Source organism: Anser anser (genome assembly GCF_964211835.1).
Source record: "Anser anser genome assembly, chromosome: 2".
Taxonomy (NCBI): Eukaryota; Metazoa; Chordata; class Aves; order Anseriformes; family Anatidae; genus Anser; species Anser anser.
The window spans coordinates 10,185,630-10,204,987 of record NC_139721.1 but is presented as its reverse complement, the minus strand read 5'-3'; the positions used below and the strand labels follow the sequence as shown (position 1 = coordinate 10,204,987).

The following is a 19,358-nucleotide window of genomic DNA, read 5'->3' as shown; positions in this document are numbered from 1 at the left end:
GCATGTTTTGTGACTACAAGAGGGTTAGCAATTAGAAGATTATAATAGCAAGAGATATGAACATCTCTGCAGATTAATAAGAACACCACAAACACCACCCCTGGACCCTGAGTTTTGGTTTCAAGTGATCATAGTTTCTGGACATGCCTGTGGGTAACATGCTGTAAGTTAGCCCTGCCTGAACCAAGCAGGTTGTACATAATGAATTCCAGAGCTCCCTTACAACCTCAGCCATTCTGTGATTCTGAGATCTCAATAAATAAATAAATAACCAACCAACCAAATAAATAAATAAAAGGAAGTGAGACAAAAACTTCTTGGTACCTTAGCGCACCAAGATTTGATCCATTTTTATGCCTTTGTGCTGTGAAAATTAGTGCTATTTACACAAGAAAAGCTCATATGGTGTTATTGCAAATTCAAACCCAGTCATCAGAGCAATCTAAATCTTCTGTGCATGTTTAATGATAAGCCTGAGAAAATCCCATTTAGTATTTTTCAAGCTATGTTCTTGGCTTCCATATAGTATGTTAGATCCACAGTGGGTATCGTGCATTCATTCCACCAAAGAAATTGTCCACAGCAAAAGATGCCTAAGAGGCGTCAGAGGACATTTATGTTGAGCGAGATCAAAAACACTTCTGACTTTGTGCAGAAAGCTTATAAAAGGTGTGTTTTAAACAGGTTCAGCTCTGGAGAAACTCTTTTGCCTGTTGTGTTGAATCTAACTGATTTCTGTTTTTAAACACAATAAAACAAATGGGAAAATTCTTGATGTCACTTGAAGTCACTGAAAATCTGGCCAATGACTTCTTATAAATCTACTGGGAGGAGGGATTGTTGATATAGTAATCCGGTTTCCTTGTAGTATTTCATTTCTTTTGTACCTTTCTTAATAAAAGCAAATCTTTCAGAAAATAAAACCATTTTTATTTGAAAACTTTAAGTTGAGAAGAAACCATTGCTTCCTTGTTAATGGTTCCCATTAGCTCAGCACATGTGCTATTCAAAAGTGTCCATTATTTTCCTTCTGAATTTGTTCAGTGTAAATTTCTAGCTCTTACAGTGACTCTGCAAAGTCTTATTTGGATGCAAGGTTTCCTTGTACAGGAAATTCCTGTTTGGAATTGCATTTTTTGTCTAAATATTTTTTCCATATTCTTTCCCCAAACTGTATTTGCCACCATTCTCTTTCTTCACAACACAAATTGTTTCTGTAGCATTATATCTACATCTGTTCTATTGGTAGGAAGACAAGATATAATCACAAAGGTCTATCAAAGTTCCTTAAAAATGAGAGGCATTCTTCTTTTTCCCTGGCTTACTAACACAATTCATCTTCTGAGTAGCTAAATCTCTGTTTGATTGCTAAGTAGGCCACATGTAAAATAATACATAATTGAAAAATTGTACTTTGTGGCTTGAGCATTTGGGTCCATTCATTATTCCATAAGGGTGACTGGGTTAGCTGCTGAAGACTGCAGCAGCACATGGATACATATTGACAGCATATACGGTTCCTCAGAGTCATCATTGCAGGTGTATGGACAAAGTTTACTTAATTCCTACTTAAGGAGAAAAAGAAAGGGCAGAAGTTTAGACCTAAAGGTTTATGAAAAACATAAGCTGTTTAACCTACCCCTTCACTTTTAAATCAGTGGGATAATAGCCTCTTTGAGAGCCAAAAATATAGAAAATATTTTCATTTGAAATTCGTTTAGTATAGTAGTTTCCTAAACAGATCATAAATTTCATACATTTTTAAATATTGATGCTTTTCCTCTCACATATTATCCAAAACAAAGGCTCATGAAAAGATTTTGACTTCACAAAGTGACTAGAGAAGCTGATTGACCTTTTTAAAAGAATTTGTCTCTAAGATGCCAAAGAGTCTCTAACTTCAGTGTGGCTTAGAATCACAGAATGATTGGAGTTGGAAGGGACCTTAAAGACCATCTAATTCCAACTCCCCTGACATGGGCAGGGACACCTTCCACCACAACAGGTTGAGCAAAGCCCCATCCAACCTGACCTTGAACACCTCCAGGGATGGGGCATCCATAACTCCTCTGGGCAACCTGTTCCAATGCCTTACCACCCTCATAGTGAAGAATTTCTTCCTTAATGTAAATCTATCCCTTTTTAGTTTATAACCATTACTCTTTGCCCTATCACTACACATCATTGTAAAATGTCTCTCCCCATTTTTTCTGTAGACCCCCTTTAGGCACTGGAAGGCTGCTGTAAAGTCTTACTGGAGCCTTCTCTTCTCCAGGCTGAACAACCCCAACTGCCTCAGCCACTCTTTATAGGAGAGGTGCTTCTGCCACCTGTTGATCTTCGTGGCCCTCCTCCGGACTCACTCCAACACGTCCATTTCTTTCTCTCAATCCATTCTCCACCCAGCCTGTATTTGTGCTTGGGATTGCCTTGACCCAGATGCAGGACCTTACATCTGACCTTGTTGAAATTCATGAGCTTTTCATTGGCCCACCTCTCAAGCCTGTCTAGGTCCCTCTGGATAGAATCCCTTCCCACTGGAGTATCAACTGCCTCACACAGCTTGGTGTCATCAGCAAACATGCTGAGGGTGCACTCAGTTCCACTGTCCATGTTACCAATGACACCTTTATAAAGATATCATTATTTTAAGATATTGAATAATTATTGTTTAGAGAATAACATCTGAATTTTGTGTTTGGTCTTCAATGACTTTCTGGTGAATATTCTACAGTTTTGATAAATATTGAACATTTTTGGTAGTAATAATATCTGAAAGATACCAATGTATAACTGCACACTATGCTAACTCTTCATCTCATATTAGCATTATTAACACCAGAATAGATTGACTGTGATATTTGACATCTCTGATATACGATGTAGAATAATAATACGATGCTGAATAATAACATAATCAGCAATCTGAAACAGTTAATTAAGTATATATACCCTTCTGTATTTTTCTCTTTAACATCATCTTCCCTTCATTCTGTCTCAAATCTGTATTGATATTCTGCATTGAATCAACATGGTAGGAATGGAAAGATTGTCTTACAAAATTATTCTTTCTGAAAACTGGACTAAATCTTTTTCATATTAATTCAAAATAAAATTGTCAGAAAATTTCAAAACAAAAATGAAATTGAAACAACAAATATCCACTCAGTTGTAACACTGAGAAAACTTGTCATGTACCAAATGATTCAGAGGCATATGTTGGGTTACTGGTAGAGAAGTATATTTCATGTACAGTGCATAGTGTTGTGCGGGTATTTGTGAGCAAGGAAATGATTGACTCACCAAGTGCAATAAATGCTTAATAAGGTTTAAAAAAACATTTATCATATAAACTGGTTTTGCTTACAGATTATTTCAAAGCTGTTTTCAGTACATTAAAATAATTCACTGGCTTTTTTTTTTTTCTTTTCAATTTTGAAGGATACTAGGATTTCTTGCACTCTTGATTCCAGCAGAAAGGGATTAGATAGATGAAATAGATTGGCATGGTGTTTTAACAGTGACTATGGACTTTCATTTTTGTTGTAAATACTTTCTGTATACAGGATTTATTTTCCTGTCATCAATATTATTGCTTCTGTTTGTTTGTTGTTTCTTTTTTTTTCCTTTGTTTTTGTCTAGATTATATATGAAACATTGGAAATATTTTTCTCCTAATCATCCTTTTACTCTCCTGAAATACAGGCAAGGATAAAATAAATAAATAAATAAATTCCTAATGTAACCATCTACTTAAAGGAGGCATTTTGGACTTAATTCTGAACCTGACCTTATGCAGTTCTACTGACTGTTACTCCATGTTAGATAGTAAAGCTCTGTAGAGAGGTGTAAAAATGTACCACTATACTCTCTGAAGTATATTCTGTGCTGAAATACTTTGCAAAAGGACATAGAACAACTTTTTGAACTGTTTTGAATTTGAGAAATACAGCACCTAAAACATAGACAACTAGTCCCGCCAAGATCATCTGGACCACCTCAGCCAGAGGTTTTTGCTTTTCAGATAGTGAATGGAGGGAGAAAATTGCCTCTGGAAGAAGTGTAGATGGGGATCTGCCCAGAGTTACCAACAGCAAACTGCAAGGAGCACGTCATTTTAGAGCCTGTAGACATCTGAGATCCAGACACTGCAACCCTCTTCTGGGGTTAAATACCCTTCAGGGCAGCATTCCCACTGTGCGAAAAGCGATGTAAGATGAATACCCACTTCTTTCATGATAATTTAAAAATTGCTAGCATTGCTACTAGAAAGATGGAGAACTTACCTCTAGGTCCTCTTCTTTATGCAGGTATTTGGATGTATAACTTCAGCACACTAGACTGGCCTTCACAACCTGACTGTTACATGTTTAGGATTTATATCTTGGATTTATATCCAAGACTCATTTGGTAAGAGAGAAACCATGGGAAAGAGAGCATATATTTATATCCCAGAATGTTGACTACAAATCCTGATCCTGTGGACCAAGGATTAACTCCTTGAGATGGTGAAAGAGAGTTACAGGACGGAAGAATTCAGAGGCAAAATGGGGTTGAAGAACAGAAGTGGTGGTAACAAGCCACTGGCTGGAATGGTTTATTAGACTGTGAAAGTTTTCTAAGCAAATCAATAGAAATCCCTTCACTTTAGTAATTAAAACAATTGAACCATTTTTGTAACTATAATTTCAAGGACAGTCTTCATTGAATGATGGCAGAGACTGTTTTGTTCTCTTTCCACAGCATAGAGCACAGCAAGATATTGGTTCAGATCTTATGTCTCTAAGTGCTGTTGCAATAAAAGATAACAATAATACCCATTTTTAATCATGTGAAAAATCCAAATAATTAAGTAGCATATATCTTCTTTGTATATTTTTTTTCAGAAACAGACATTTTCAGATAAATCTGTGACTCACTCTTAGTCAGAGATGACACATAGTCAGACATGAAACATAACAACTTCATCCCTTGTAACCAGGATTTCTTTGTCACTGTCACTCAGAGTACCCTTGGCTACAAGAAACAGCTGAACAGGGAATTAAAGCCGATCCATTGTTTTGTTTTATTTGAGTTTGTAAGAGTTGTGACATCTCCATGCATTTCCTGGGATCAGAATCTTCATTTCCTCTTCTTTGCAAGAATCCATAATCTCCCCATTGTTTTTCAAAGAAGGTGAAAGGGATGTCCTTTAAATAGTTCACTAAGATGAAAGATTGCATAGAATCACTGTTAGCTGACCAGATCTTACAACTCAGTTGACAAACTGAAACTTTGCCCAGTCTATCATTTCCTTGTTTTCTCCATAGCTAATCTAAAATACTGTATGTGAAACCAAAGCAGGATCTACTTTCCATGAAAAATAAATAGACTTCATTACCAGAACCTCTGAAGCAGAGGAAAGCAAAAGCATTTGTTGGTCCACCTAAAATACTTTTACTGTATATATTGGTCAGCCCAGAAGCTTCTCCCCTAGGGGACTTTTGGTCTAGATTCTATTTCCTTAGGTTCTCTACTCCCTTTACTTGCAGTGAGGAATTTCTCTTTATCTTACCTTAGTTTGCTGTTGTCAATGGGGTTGTACTGATATAAATTCAGGAGGGGAATTATTGGAATGAACCCTGTAATTATTCATGTAACACCTAGGCAATTTACAGATCACTTCCTAAATGAAATGAAATGACAGCTAGCTTGATCTGGAGTAAATCTGAATGCTGCCATTTCAGGTAAATAAATTCTGGGATTTGGTTTGCTGGAGCTGGGAGATTGTGGAGAAATGGCAGATTTTAGCTGAGCAGCGTCTTCCTTTTGGAAGAATTCTAAAGCTCCTTTACCCTGTGTACAAATGACTTCACCTTTCTTCTTTTGCATTTGGTGGAGTTTTAAGAAAGGAATTTTCTCCCATCCATTACATATCTGTTTTACACATAAACCTATTTTAATCTGAGAAATCAAAAATTTAAGAAGAGGCATGAGAATAACATGAAAGTGTGACTTATTTTTTTGTGTGTGTGCTAGGAAATGTTCCTTGTTCTCAAGATCTTCAAAACAGAATGTCAGCTCACTTCCTAAATGAGAAAGGCGACATAATGAAATCCAGATCTTCCCCATATAAATGATACTGTTTCCTACAGGGGAATAATAACCCTGATCTCAACAAGGGAAAAAAGACCCCCACTGCAGGAAATGCATGTTTCTCTTGCACAGTTCAGACTCTTTAACAGACAAAGATGCTCAAAGTCTGAACTGATGAGTTTCTTTGGCAGTGATTATCCCACAATAGAATTTCATTAAATGGTGTGGGGGATTTCCTCTTTTACTTCCACTCCAGCCTTACTCACAAATCCCACAGATGTAGATTTCTCTAACAGCAGCCTTTTTTTTTTCCTCCCAATCCCCCAAGAATTTAAATATTCCTTTTACAAAAATAAATTTCCCTTTTATTGTGACTTAGACTTATTCAGTCCAATACAGCCTATGCAAACACACATGCAGCTTTAAATTAGCATTTCTAAACAAGCTGGGTTTCTTTGGCTGTTTACTGAGACTTGGCAGTTCAGTTTCTCGAGGAAAAAAAAAAAAAAGAAGAGAGAGAGATTCACATCTATTTATGACTTGATTTTCAGACATGCTGTGTACCTCCTGTGGATTTTGAGAGCTGTTCCTCTGAAAATCAGGTCACCTATGTGGTGCTGGAAACAGAGAGAACAAGGAAAAAGAAGGGTTCTGATTTTCAAACACAAATGTTTACATGATTTGGGGGAGTAAATAAAATAAGTAAAGAAACTACTTCTTAAAAACCTTGTTTGGAGCTAGGACTGAACTCTGTATTTCAGACTGAATCCGCTACTGAGAAATGTCTGTGTGTAGAAAATCACTGACAGTCTGCTATTTTCCAGCATAACAAGAATGCAATTTGCTTCTCTCCCCAGCTAACTTGCTGGTAATTACCAAGAGATTTATCTGTTAGTGTGTGTCCAGTGCTGGCCAGTGAGGTTGCTCTCCTCTCTGCCTCAGCTGCTCTGGTCCCCAACAGAATCACAGAATCACAGAATGTTAGGGATTGGAAGGGACCTTGAAAGATCATCTAGCCCAATCCTCCTGCTGGAGCAGGAACACCTAGATCAGGTCACACAGGATGGCATCCAGGCAGGTTTTGAAAGTCTCCAGAGAATGAGACTCCACAACCCCCTGGAAAGCTTGTTCCAGTGCTCTGTCACTCTCACTGTGAAGAAGTTTCCTCTCATATTTAAGTGGAACCTTCTATGTTCCCGCTTTCCCCTTGTCTTATCATTAGATGTCAGTGAGGGTTGCTGTCCTCCCTGTACGTCACTGAACATCTGCTCAATGGGAGTCATCCCTTAATTATTCAGATGAAGTAGACCTGAAATACACTTTAAAAAGTAGGTCTTTGACTAAAATACGGTAGGCAATGCACATGTAACCTGTTCAGTTGTGGGATCTGAGAAGGGTAGTGTTCTTCACCAGAAGTAATATCTTGCCTTACTTGGTTTTGAAAGCTTGTTTTTGACCCAGAATTTCTCTTTCTGTGGCACCCAGCATTAAAACACAGTGGTACAGAGTACTTGTTACAAATCAAACCTATAGAGACTTGAAAATAAAATCTTTTTTTTTTTCCAAAACTTAGAGTCATCAGTTCCTAAACCAAAACTAAAATTTGGGTCCCATCTTTATTAAATATAAGCACATTACAACAATGTACATGTCCATTTTTTATTAAGTATTAGAAAAAAATATATATACAATGTAGACCTTTATTCCTATACCGTTTGTTAAGGAATAGTTAAAGGTGAGATTTTCAAAGATACTTAAGCTCATGAAGTGAGAATATATATACACCTTTTGTATCTATTCAACAATTAAAAGTTTTAAAGAAAGTGTTATATTTTTCTAAATTTCTGAGGTAATTTAATATATGCATATTCCTGGGGAAAAAATACATATATATATAATATATAACAATAATAATATATATAAATCAGGTATTTTTGTTCTTCACTAACTTCCAGATGCTCTTCAGTGTCAATTGGAATCAAGTATTCAGATCCTTCCAGTCACTCTATATTTCACGGTAAATATTTAAATTCTGAGGCAACTTTTGTAGGTCAAATTTCCTTAGATGGAACTAGAGCAATTGCTATCAAGGACAAAATATATATATATATATATATATATATATATAAAGTATACTACAGTAAATTTGATAATCTGAGTCTCCCTGCAGGAGAGTGCAAATACAATAAAGTATCTTGTTATTTATTATTTATTGACACAAAACATATACCTTTTATCCAGTTTCCTGCAAATACTCAAGTTTTGGTGTTTGGCATCAAAGGCCAACTGGATAAAACTGAGTCGCTGTCCTACATCCTAGTCCTGACAAGTGTATTTGGAATGCAAATTCCATGACGTAAGGGAGGAGTGGAACAGTAACTCTTACATTTGTATCGCTTACTGTACAGTATCTTCCATAGCCTTTTAAGTCTAGGATATTCAAAACCTGTACAGAGATGTCTGGTGAAAGTTACTTGCTCTATAAACAACTTTATAAAAACTAGAAAATTTGCTCGTGACATAATAGGAGTGAGATCACTTAAGACAAACATTGTTATACTGAAAGACAATTGATACTGGAAAATGAAATGATCCACCTGAAATATTCAAAAGCATCCAATTTGAAAGGCAGAAATTCTAGTAGTTTCAAACAGAGCTGGACATATTATCTTTTTAGACAGCTGAAAAAATGCAGCCAATACAGATACAGGAAACTCTTTAAAGATTATTGTTCAAGCCTACTTTATTTATTTCTTGTAAGAGCATCCACAGTATGTTAGATTGGTCATGTCCCAAAGATGTTTCTTGCAGCAGAGAAACAGCTGCAACAAGATCAGAGAAGGGCAACAATGAAAGGGATTTACTATGTATGATACCTTACAGATGTAGCATTCTAAATAAGAAGATAAATAAAAGTAATTGGAGGGTGGGTTGGGATGAGTAATGTTTATGCTTAGAAAGACAGCAGTATCTTGTTCTTTAAGTGATAAATCAGACCTTTAACTACTGATACATTTGAACCAAAAGTTGCTTATATATGATTATTGGGTAAAATATTTTTGAGCCAATCTTTGCATTTCTTCTGGCTTTGGCCATTGATTTTTCCAGGAAAACGTTTGGCTAATTGAGTGACTGACAGATCAGTAAGAATTAATGCAAAATGCATGACATGACAGGGAAATGTCAGTAAGCTCAAGAAATTTAGGAGGACTGTGTTCTCTTCCCAGGTTTATTCTGAGAGGCTATGTCATTTAGGAAAACTCAGTGCAGCTTCCAGTGCTTTGTTTCCCTTGAAGGTGAAATTCCAGATGTTGTTCTGGAAATAATTCCAGACATACAACACCTGGAAGTTTGGGACTTTCAAGCAGGATCCACTTTGTTACCCAGATTTAGGCAAACCAGATGAAATCAAATTCAGCTCACAGCCAAGTCTGCACCCTAACATGAGAAAACACCTCAATTCTACTTTATTTTTAATATAATTTAAATCATCATTCTTAGAAATGTTGTTCTCATATTAGATTTAGAAATATGGCCAAATAATGAGCCTAAACAAGATGTGAAGACTGATAAATATCCGGAGAATATTTAAATGCAATTCTTCATCTCATAACTTAAAAGTTTATGTGCAGGTTTAAACCATGGCTGCTAAAATTATATTTTTTTTTATTTTTTTTTTCAAAAGTCATATTGCTTTGCCACACATCTTGAAATTCTTTTCTGATTTTGAAATCATTGATTGTTGATGATATTTTTTTCACTATTTAGTGTTGAAAGGCCTTATGTCAGCTGCAGGAGACAATTACAGTGCAAATCATCACAGATGTTTAAACATTTTCTTTACAGACAATGGTCATTAGTGAAATAGATAGCCAATAGATCTTATTTGCACTAAGATCACCAAACTTCAGTGTTAATACCTATTGAAAAATGCAGGCATGGTTCGCATTAAAATGATATCATTCTCTACATACTCAGGCAGACTTTAGCGTGCCAATTATAATCTGTTCAGATACAGGTTTCCTTGAGAGCTGCTGTCCCACTAAAACTTACTAATTAAAGGAGGTCTAGACATAGGTAAGAGAGCTGTGATTTTTATTTTTAGGAAAAAAACAGGACTTTTAAATGCATTACAATGTTAAAATAAGAGTGAGGAAAAAAAATATAATCTATGAATCCTAAAATTAGCGCAGAAAATTTTGAGGTTGCTCTTGCTTTTTTTTTTTTTCTTTTCTTCTTTTTTCTAATTATAGATCCAAAATATGTGGTTCAAGTTACTTTTCCACTGGAAGGTAACAAACGGAACCACTTACACACTCACTTTTCTTGTTTTCATCTTGTTTCTTATTTTGTCAAAGCAAAAAAATTCCTTTCCCTGAGTGGCTCCCACAATTTGAACTACTTATCTACAGGTGTTAAAATATCTGCTGTTTTAAGATAGAGTGATATTGCCCACTCCCTCCACCCACATGTCTATGGGTTATGAATACCAGTCAGGCAACAAAACAGGTTTGTTTGAATGTCTTCAGCCTCCTCAGCCCCACAGCAGTCTAAGAAAAAAGGATGAACTGTCCTTTTAGCAAGCAGTGATGTAATGGTGCTTGTTAATAAAGTCTCAGTGGTATTGTGATTGCAGGACTTTCCATCTGAGTGTTTTTGCTGGGTCTTCTCCAAGAAACAAATTCAAATGTAATCACCTTATGTGTTGCAATGGAAACAGCCCCAGAGTACCACTCCAGTGTTTCAAATCACACAAGCCTTGAAAATGAGGAAAATTATTCTGTGTGTTTTAATATCGATTTCCTGCAGTCCTTTTCCATACCTTTCCCTGTTTTGCAAGAGTTCCTCATGTTTTTAAGAAAGTACTGAGTTGTTAGAGAGGACAAGGAAAAAATGCACATAAAATTTTGCAAAAATAAAAGGAGGAAAAGGCTAGGAGTAACAGATTTTATGAGGTTCTGCAACACAGTTCCAGTTTCCTGTTACTGCAGGCAATGAGAACTCATATAATCCCCTTCATAAATTGAACAAACTCCATCCTCAATCTGCACAGATTATTTTGTACTTATTTTGGAAAGCTGTTCAAGATCCTCACTAGTCTGAATAGTGGAAACATTCTTATTGTTACTAACCTGTAATTGTTAAAGGTCAGACTAGTTTTGTCTCTGTCATTTCCAACCAATTTTCCACATTGTACTAAAACCATCTATTGTGATTCTTATAGACTCCCTATTTTTTTTCTTCCACCTCTGCAATATTTCCGTTCTCCTCAGTGTTGAAGATGTTTTCCAACTCTGTTTCATCAGAAAGTTTTATTAGTCTCTAATTCTATTTTGGCTACAGTTTCTAATAAAAATATTGTCAGATGCATTTTAAAACTATTTCGAGAGGAACTCCCTTCCCTTTTGGCGGAGTCTATGTTTTTATCCTCTTTAACCAGCTCCTTAGCTGATTTAAGATTCATTTATTAATTTACATCTTTCCCAGTTTAATCTAAGGATTCCCATGTGACAACATATAATGTTGAAAGCCAAACAGATTTAATCCACCCCAGTGTTTTGCCTTAAATTTATTTCTCACTGAAAGATATGGAGCTATTCTGACATAATCTCTTTGGTAAATTCAAGTGACACCTCTTGCATGGCTTTAAACATTTATTCTACTGCATGTGCATAGTTAAGATCAGACTCATTTCTCTTATACATTTGATATCTTATAAAATTTCTCTTTTTTTTTTTTTTTTTTTTTTAAGAAGAAAAACGGTGTTTGTCAGTGATATCTATGGGTGTTAACAGAAAAGAGAGAGAGCCTCATCCACTTTATGTCAGCTAGAATATTTCCCATGTATTCAGTGGTCTGTGAATCGGTCTTACAGCAGTCTAGAAAATTAAAGTTTCTTTTTAAATATTAGTGTCAGCAGAAACTTATTTGTTCCAGTTACTGAGAAAGACAAGGATTACACATGGTGTTATGACACAGAACAGATTTTTTTTTTTTCACTGTCTGTTTGCCAGTGAATTTGCCAGTCATTAGTTTTAAGTAAAAAATTTCAATGTTAATAAGGGGTACAGTGGCATGTTAATGAAGTACCTAGTCTGAAAAACTTTTCAGCCCTAAATTTTGGACAGTGTAAAGTTAGAAAATGTTGCTTCTGGACCTCATGTATGAATTAAGAACAAAATAAATATTTTGGAAATATGGTCAAGTTATGGAGCAGTCATTGCAATATCAACACTTGTTTAAAAAAGATAGCTATATCTTATTATAGAAACATTCAGTAGCTAATGCAAACACACAAAATTTATGGGCTCAGAAATTAGCTGAACTCTGGCTTTGATTCACAGTAATGCTGACACGTGTTCATACTGAGGGCATGCATTATTGTTTACAATAGGCAGTATGTAGTCAGGAGTGCCTCAGCACTACCGAACGAGTGTACATTTGAAATCATATCAAGTGTGCTACATCATTCTAGTTCTAGATCCAATAGATAATGTAAAGCTTAATCTTCCATACTAAGAAAAGGTGAATGGAAATCAGGCACCAGTTCTTCAGAGAAAACACAAGCTTTAACACCATGATGTGTTCATGACCTCCATGTTCGCTTCATTAGGGATAAAACTTTTTTATTCCAACTCTTCAGATGCTTAGAACAGTAATTTGGTGCCTCTTTCCAAGCAACCAGAAAGCCCACATCATTGGACAAGTACCCTAACATAAGCAAATGGGAGAGAAACATATGGGCTTTGACAGCAACAAAAGACAGGGAGGACAGTGCAAGCCATTTGTGTTATAACATAGCAAGTGGGGGATACAGTGTTTTTAAGCCTCATGTCTCTCTAGTTTTATACCTTGGCAGGGGTTCTAGAAGGTTTGCTGCTGACACATCTGCTAACTCACAGACTTCAATGAGGGGGTTATTTAGTCACTCTTCTACAGCCTGCTAAGACCTCACTTGTAACATTTCCCAGGATAAACTTTACCTTTAGACCATATACAATCTATTTCTTTTCAGAGTTTTATGTATTTTGGTGACCACACTTAGACCATGGCTGATTTTGTGGAATGAAGTCACAAATTAAATGCAATAGCTCTGAAGTCCTATATGTTTCATATGTTGTCAGATCTGGCTATGAAGCAACAGGTTAGTTTGTCACTTTTCATGACACTGACCCCATTTCGTTATCTTGAGCACGTGGGGAAAGTGTCAAAAAAATGGTTAAAGAACAGGATGTCCCATCAAAGGATGATGTAATCATAGGCCTTAACATTATTTTAATGGGCATTTCAGTATTTATTTGTCAACACGAATTTGCAACAAATTTCATATAAAACTAGGGACAGGAGTAAATCCAAAGTAAAAGGAGATGTTGTTCCTATTATTAAACCAAGGGAAGTATAAATATTATGTTTTTCACCAAAAAAAAAAAAAGGAAAAGTGAGCTGATATTGCACTTTCTGATGTTCTGATGTTTAATATAAATCAGCTACTACCAAATGATCTCTTGAGCTTAGCTTTGAGAAACAGCCTGCATTTGATTTCAGTTGACATATCTCATTGACTGTTTGACTTCACGAGCCTGAAAAGCTGTATTGAGGATATGTTGTGGTTCTGAGTAAGAGAAAAAAAGAATTTCACTGTGGAAATGGCTGAAACTGTTAAAGTTGTGCCTAAACTAATGCATGTGATACTGCTTCTTCATTGGCTGGATGTGAGTCCCAGTGCACCCAAATCCGTGCTTACCTTTCAGTCTATGTGACTTCAGGATCTTGATTGTATTGATCTGGCTGTTACAGATGTCTTTTGGCATGCTGTCTTGTTCCTAAAGAGACCAAACGCTGCTGTGAAAACAATAAAGCAATTTTATTTTTCAGCCCCACAATTCCCATTTTTCCAGGAAACTCCCTCCTCTGACAATTAAAAACTTGCAAAAAATTTCCAGTCTTGAGTCATGCATGGTCAGTCTTCACTCATTCAGCCTTGTGCTGACATATTTCTATAGTTTTAATAATCAATTCTCTCCTTAGCATTTACCCTTAAGAGGCAGAAATAACATTCCTACTCAGCATTCATTTTGTCAAACTAAGCAAGCCAAGTCTTTCAGGCTCCTCTTACAAATGAAACTCTCTTCCCTTCATTATTGGTTTCCATAAGCATGTCCTACATTTCTGTACAAAATTTGTGAATTTATACATGTGTCCAGGATTTCTGTCTCACTTAAACCCACTGTGTATTAATTCTAATCAGGCTGGGTCCAAAAATCCTAAGTTTTTCTGCAGAACATCCTGAACTCAGTAATATATATATTTGGTCTAACACTTCCCAGAATCATTTCCTCTGGACGTTGCATCTTTGGAGGTATCAGACTTACCTCTCAGGTGTCAAGCATGTGCTGTGCACGTGTGCAACAAACCTAAAGTGCTGCAAAACATTACATGTAGTGCATACATATCTTTTCACTGCATGGAGGTCTACCTGGGAAATTTGGAGAGGAATAGGGCAATTCTTCCTGTTTTAGTAATGTCCTTTACCTGCTTCCAACTTGAATGAGCAGAGGTGATGGTGACCGAACACATCAAAAATTCACTATACTTGCAGTATCTCACCTGATACAATTTTGCATTTTACTTGGCCAAATCTCAGAGGAGACTCAGACCTCACCGAAACTGATTGATGCATTCAGATTTCTCTGTATCATATTCAACTGAAGGGCACACAATCCACAGCAAAAATTCATGTTTATCCAAATTAAGTGTCCAGGTAGGTTTCTGACATCCTAATCTTTCACTACTTGGTCGATATAATTTTAACTTTGTGCCACTAGCAAATTTCATTAATACAGTATTTTTTTTTTTTCAAAAAGGTCACTAACCAACTGTATTAAACTATTAGCTTCCTTTTCCTTAGCTAGTTCCTTATCTTTCTGTAATAAACTGTATTAACTCTCAAGCTTAACTGATAAGTCCAGTCACAGGCAACTAATTCATTTTAATTGCAAAAGAATTTCCAAGGGGAAAAAAAAAAAAAGTTGGATCCTTCTAAGTATCTGGTATCATTTACATTTTTGTTTGTTTGTTTTCTGTATAGATAAACATGTTACCTGAACTACTTTTGAATTTATTTTTTAAACTGACACATTTTTTCAATGAGACAAGGTTCTCAGATGATGAAAATATGAGTTAAAACCGTGGTACATCAGTGGAGAATTTGGCCTGTATTTTTCGTGGTATGAATGAAGACAATGAGAACATAGTTTTTCAAAACTCTTGTTCATAACATCCCTGTATTTGTTAGCTGGACAATTTTATAGAAGTAAACTTATCCAGCTTATATAGGAGACTTTTTATTTTTCCCTTCAGATACAGTAACTGCTTTGGCTTTTAAAAGTACTCTGCCTTGGTCAATTCTTTTACTGGAAATATTGCAAACAAATTAGTGAGAAAAAAACACTTCTGAAGTGTTGAATTTGAGGCTCCATACATGAGAAAACAGAGTAGAGAGGTGGGTCACACAGGATAAGAGTCACACCCTTTGGTGTTTAAAGTGTTCTTGTTTAAATATGAGTACCTTTTGGTGAGTCAATTTTAAAAGTTTTGGTTTTAAGGGTTACTGCTACTATGATTTACTGTAAAGGAACATTATTGGTAGTAGGCAGAGAGCACTACTTTATTAATGTCTCACTCCATCCAGCTAAACTGTGCTTAAATTACTGTAGCCTTAAGCACTCTTGAACCAGTTCAGTAAACATGGTTTTAATACGAGCAAGGGTTGGACAACAGCAAATCAGTGCCAGAGCCTGGAAAATAATCCAGGACTACTGGCCCCCAAGTCTATGCTATAATGCAAACATTTCCTCTCCCATCTAGGAAGTTAGAACTGCAAGGGACACAAAAAGAAAGCAGAGGTTTTGTGTGTGAAGTTTTACTAACCTGCATCTTGTAAACATCAGTTACGATTGGACTTTTAGTATAAATTCCAGACTGCAGAGATCACTGTTCTCAGTCAGATACTCTTCTGATTCATTGATGTGTTTTGTTTTTCCTGGCTTTGTATTAAGGGAGCTATGCCTCAGCTGAGTTGTGTAACAAGAACTGGGAGCTGCTCCTTGGCTACAGCAGTGCTCACGCAGATGCTCAGCTCCAGCAAAGCTGCTTTAAGTCTGCCAGCTAACCAACAGCACTTTTCTACTGCCTTTTTTTTTTTTTTTTTTTTTTTTTTCCTACTGGCTGTGAGTGGCCATTCGTTGGCTCCAGCTCAGTCCTCCTGACAGGAAAGGTTTTCTCGAGGATAATAGAACATAGCCAGGGTGTCTGAGCCTCTATTGGTCTTTTTCATAACAGGCTAAATCAGTGCTTTTCAAACTGTTTTTATTTTTAGATCCCTGAACATCTTCAAGGAGAGGTGCAAACCACTCTGTAATAAATTTTAGTCTGCTGAGAATGGTTGGACTTGATGAACTTAGAGGTCTTTTCTAACCCAAATGAATCTATGATTTTATGCCTTCCACAGTCTAGAAAACAAACTCCTCAGGAGACCTCTGGGTTCACAAACTAAGTATGGCTGTCCAGAGACAAAGTCTGGTATGTGAACTCACATCAACCAGGAGCATTTTCAACCCAAATTTTGAGGTGAGAGAAATATTTCCAATGATAATTCTGTATAGTCATTTTTTGTTTAAAAGACTGTCCTCTGTTAGTGGTAATTCCCCTACATTATAACTTTTTGCTTTGTGAAATTATTTATTAACAGAGTGGTGGGTTCAGAAATTTCCCATGATATCAAGACTTTAACTTTTAAATATATTTGTCACTTTCTAAGGTCTTGAATTTGAAGGAAGAGGGGTAGAAAGAATAAGGTACTGTCCAGATGGTGTTTGAGGTGGAAGAGCCTTTCCTTTGTTAGATGATGAAGAGCAAGCAGCACTGTGTGAGAAAAAATTAGGGGAATTTATTCTGTTTTCTGTCACACAATGAAGGCAGTCTGCAGCATTGATTACTCACTACAAGCAAATCTTTTGTTTCCATTTGCAAGCAGTGTTGTGCAATGGTATTTCACTGTACATATACACGCAGCTCTGCCTTTTTGTGGGTGAGTCAGTAGCCCTGTGTATTTTTCTAACCTTATGTCCCATCAAAAGAGCAGATGAGTGACTTCTTGATTCTGCTGTGCATGGTGAGGACAGCTCTGTCTCAAACATGTCATAGGCTGGGAAAGAGGAAGACTCTGTGCCTAGGGCTGAAAAAGGAAGAGTTTCCTTTTCAGTTTGAAAAAGGGTTCTCAATCCTGTGTTCTAATTGTTAGGTGCTAAGATAGTTCACAAAAGTTTCAGGTATTCCTGAAGACCAAAGCAAAGTCCTACAAAGCAAGGCTCTTACAGTGGACTCTTGTGCAGGTTGAGTTATTTCCATGAGATCACCAATAACTTCCATCCTTACGTGTACGGATTTAGAAACCTAAATAAAGTCACTGGTTCTGGAATATGGCAACCTGGAAGATTAATAATTGTCCTTGTGGAAAGTAGCTGCCAGCCACACTGCCTTGTAAAAGTGCTGGTTCAAGAATTATGTTTTCAGGAGCTGAGAAAGTCAAATGTGTAACAATTGATACTCTATTTTCCTTCTTTTCTCTTAAGTCAGAGGTTTGGTTTCCTTTCTGAAGAAAGTAGCCTGAAAAGAAGTGGAAACTTGTTTGCTGATTTAGACGAATGACTTCACAAACAAAGAAATCTGTCTGCACTACATCAAATACATATGTTATGGGCAGAACTTATACTGAGTCGTAGGAGCCATATAGTTCTGAAATCACTCATTAACTAATGTAAAATAAGAAAGTGGTCAATACTTCCAAAAAAAAACATCTGTCAAAATCAGCTGGGATAGTAGTGCTGGGAGTGAAGAGAGGAGGAAAAAGAGGTAATGAAAAAAGTCATGTACAAAATGGGCATCCTTTCTGATACTAAGCCTGAAAAGCCCAGTGACCAAAGAGTAGATACTTTTTTTTTTTTTTGTCTTCACTTTCTCTGTGAGCAGCCTGGGAGGCAGGGATTTTAATTTTAATTTTAATTTAATTTAATTTAATTTAATTTTATTTTATTTTATTTTATTTTATTTTATTTTATTTTATTTTATTTTATTTTATTTTATTCTTTTTCCTTTGGTTTTGGGGGGTGGGGACAGGGACGAGCAAGGGGGAAATTAGAATAGAATTGTATTTAGTATTTTGTTGATTTCAGAAGCAGCATAATATTTTGTTTACCTAAGTGCTGATGGTCAGAGAGAGAAACAGAAGCATTAATAACAGGAAGTACTACTTTTTAAAATTTTGATAGACTTCAGCTGTTGTTTTTTTTTGTTGTTGTTGCCAGGGATAGGGATTACTGACTACCTTAGTCTCACCAAAAATTGGTTTTCGTCTCTCAAAGTTAAAATTACCAAAGATCACACCCCTGTAGAATGACAGGTCTGTGTTAATGCTGCTTGTCTTTGGAAGACCATCTTGTCTGAAGCAAGGATTATGTTCTTTGCTGCTGACTGGAGAGTGAAAGTGAAATACAAATACTATAAATGACCTGAGCTGATGAAGGATTAGAATTACTCATTCAGCCAACCAACCCTGTATTTCTTCTCCTCCCTAATGTCCAAATAAGGACGCTACTGTAAAAAAGTTATAATATGTTATTATCGATAATTTAATACCTAACAAAAATAGACTCATATCTGATCCTTGTGGGGTGCTCCTAGTCACCCAGCAGTCTGATGTCAGTGGTTGTGGTAAAAACTGATCTTCCAGATTATGTAGATTGTTATTGTAAATAAAACCATCTTCTTGTAAGCTCCTCTTAGCTCAGACTTATTTATAACCTCACAAAAACAGCTTTTCCTCACTACATGTCATGCACTAGTATATTTAGTTATGCTTTGGTGAGTTATATACTTAAGTAGAACAGTACTATACCATTTGACAATGGTAAAACTTAGTACGCAGTTTCCTGTTGAAGACTTAAAGGAAACGATTAGAAACTTTGGAACATCAATTTTCCTTCTCCATCCCTTTTTCAAATGTTAATTTTTTTTTCCTTAAAAGATACCTTTTTTTTTTCTTTTTTTCTCTGATAAGTGCTATATGTTTATCCTTTCATCATCCGAACAACTAAAAGATGCTTTCTTCATTCTAATATTAGAATGGTTAGGGGGAGGAAGAGAAATTTTATTTGTAAGAAATAATTTGTTTTCATTTTCTTTTATGAATGACAGTAAAGTGTTGAGGCTTGGGGTAGGAATTA

At 36.0% G+C, this 19,358-nt stretch overlaps 1 long non-coding RNA gene across 1 annotated transcript; it reads right to left on the bottom strand.

The window, feature by feature from the left end:
• Window positions 1–6,616: 6,616 nt before the first annotated feature.
• Window positions 6,617–16,259, bottom strand: LOC310895824. The gene is made up of 3 exons (XR_014580983.1): window positions 16,006–16,259; window positions 13,820–13,917; window positions 6,617–6,692 (listed from the first exon to the last, which is right to left on the bottom strand). It is a non-coding gene; the product is annotated as an uncharacterized lncRNA (long non-coding RNA).
• Between the last annotated feature and the right edge of the window lie 3,099 nt (window positions 16,260–19,358).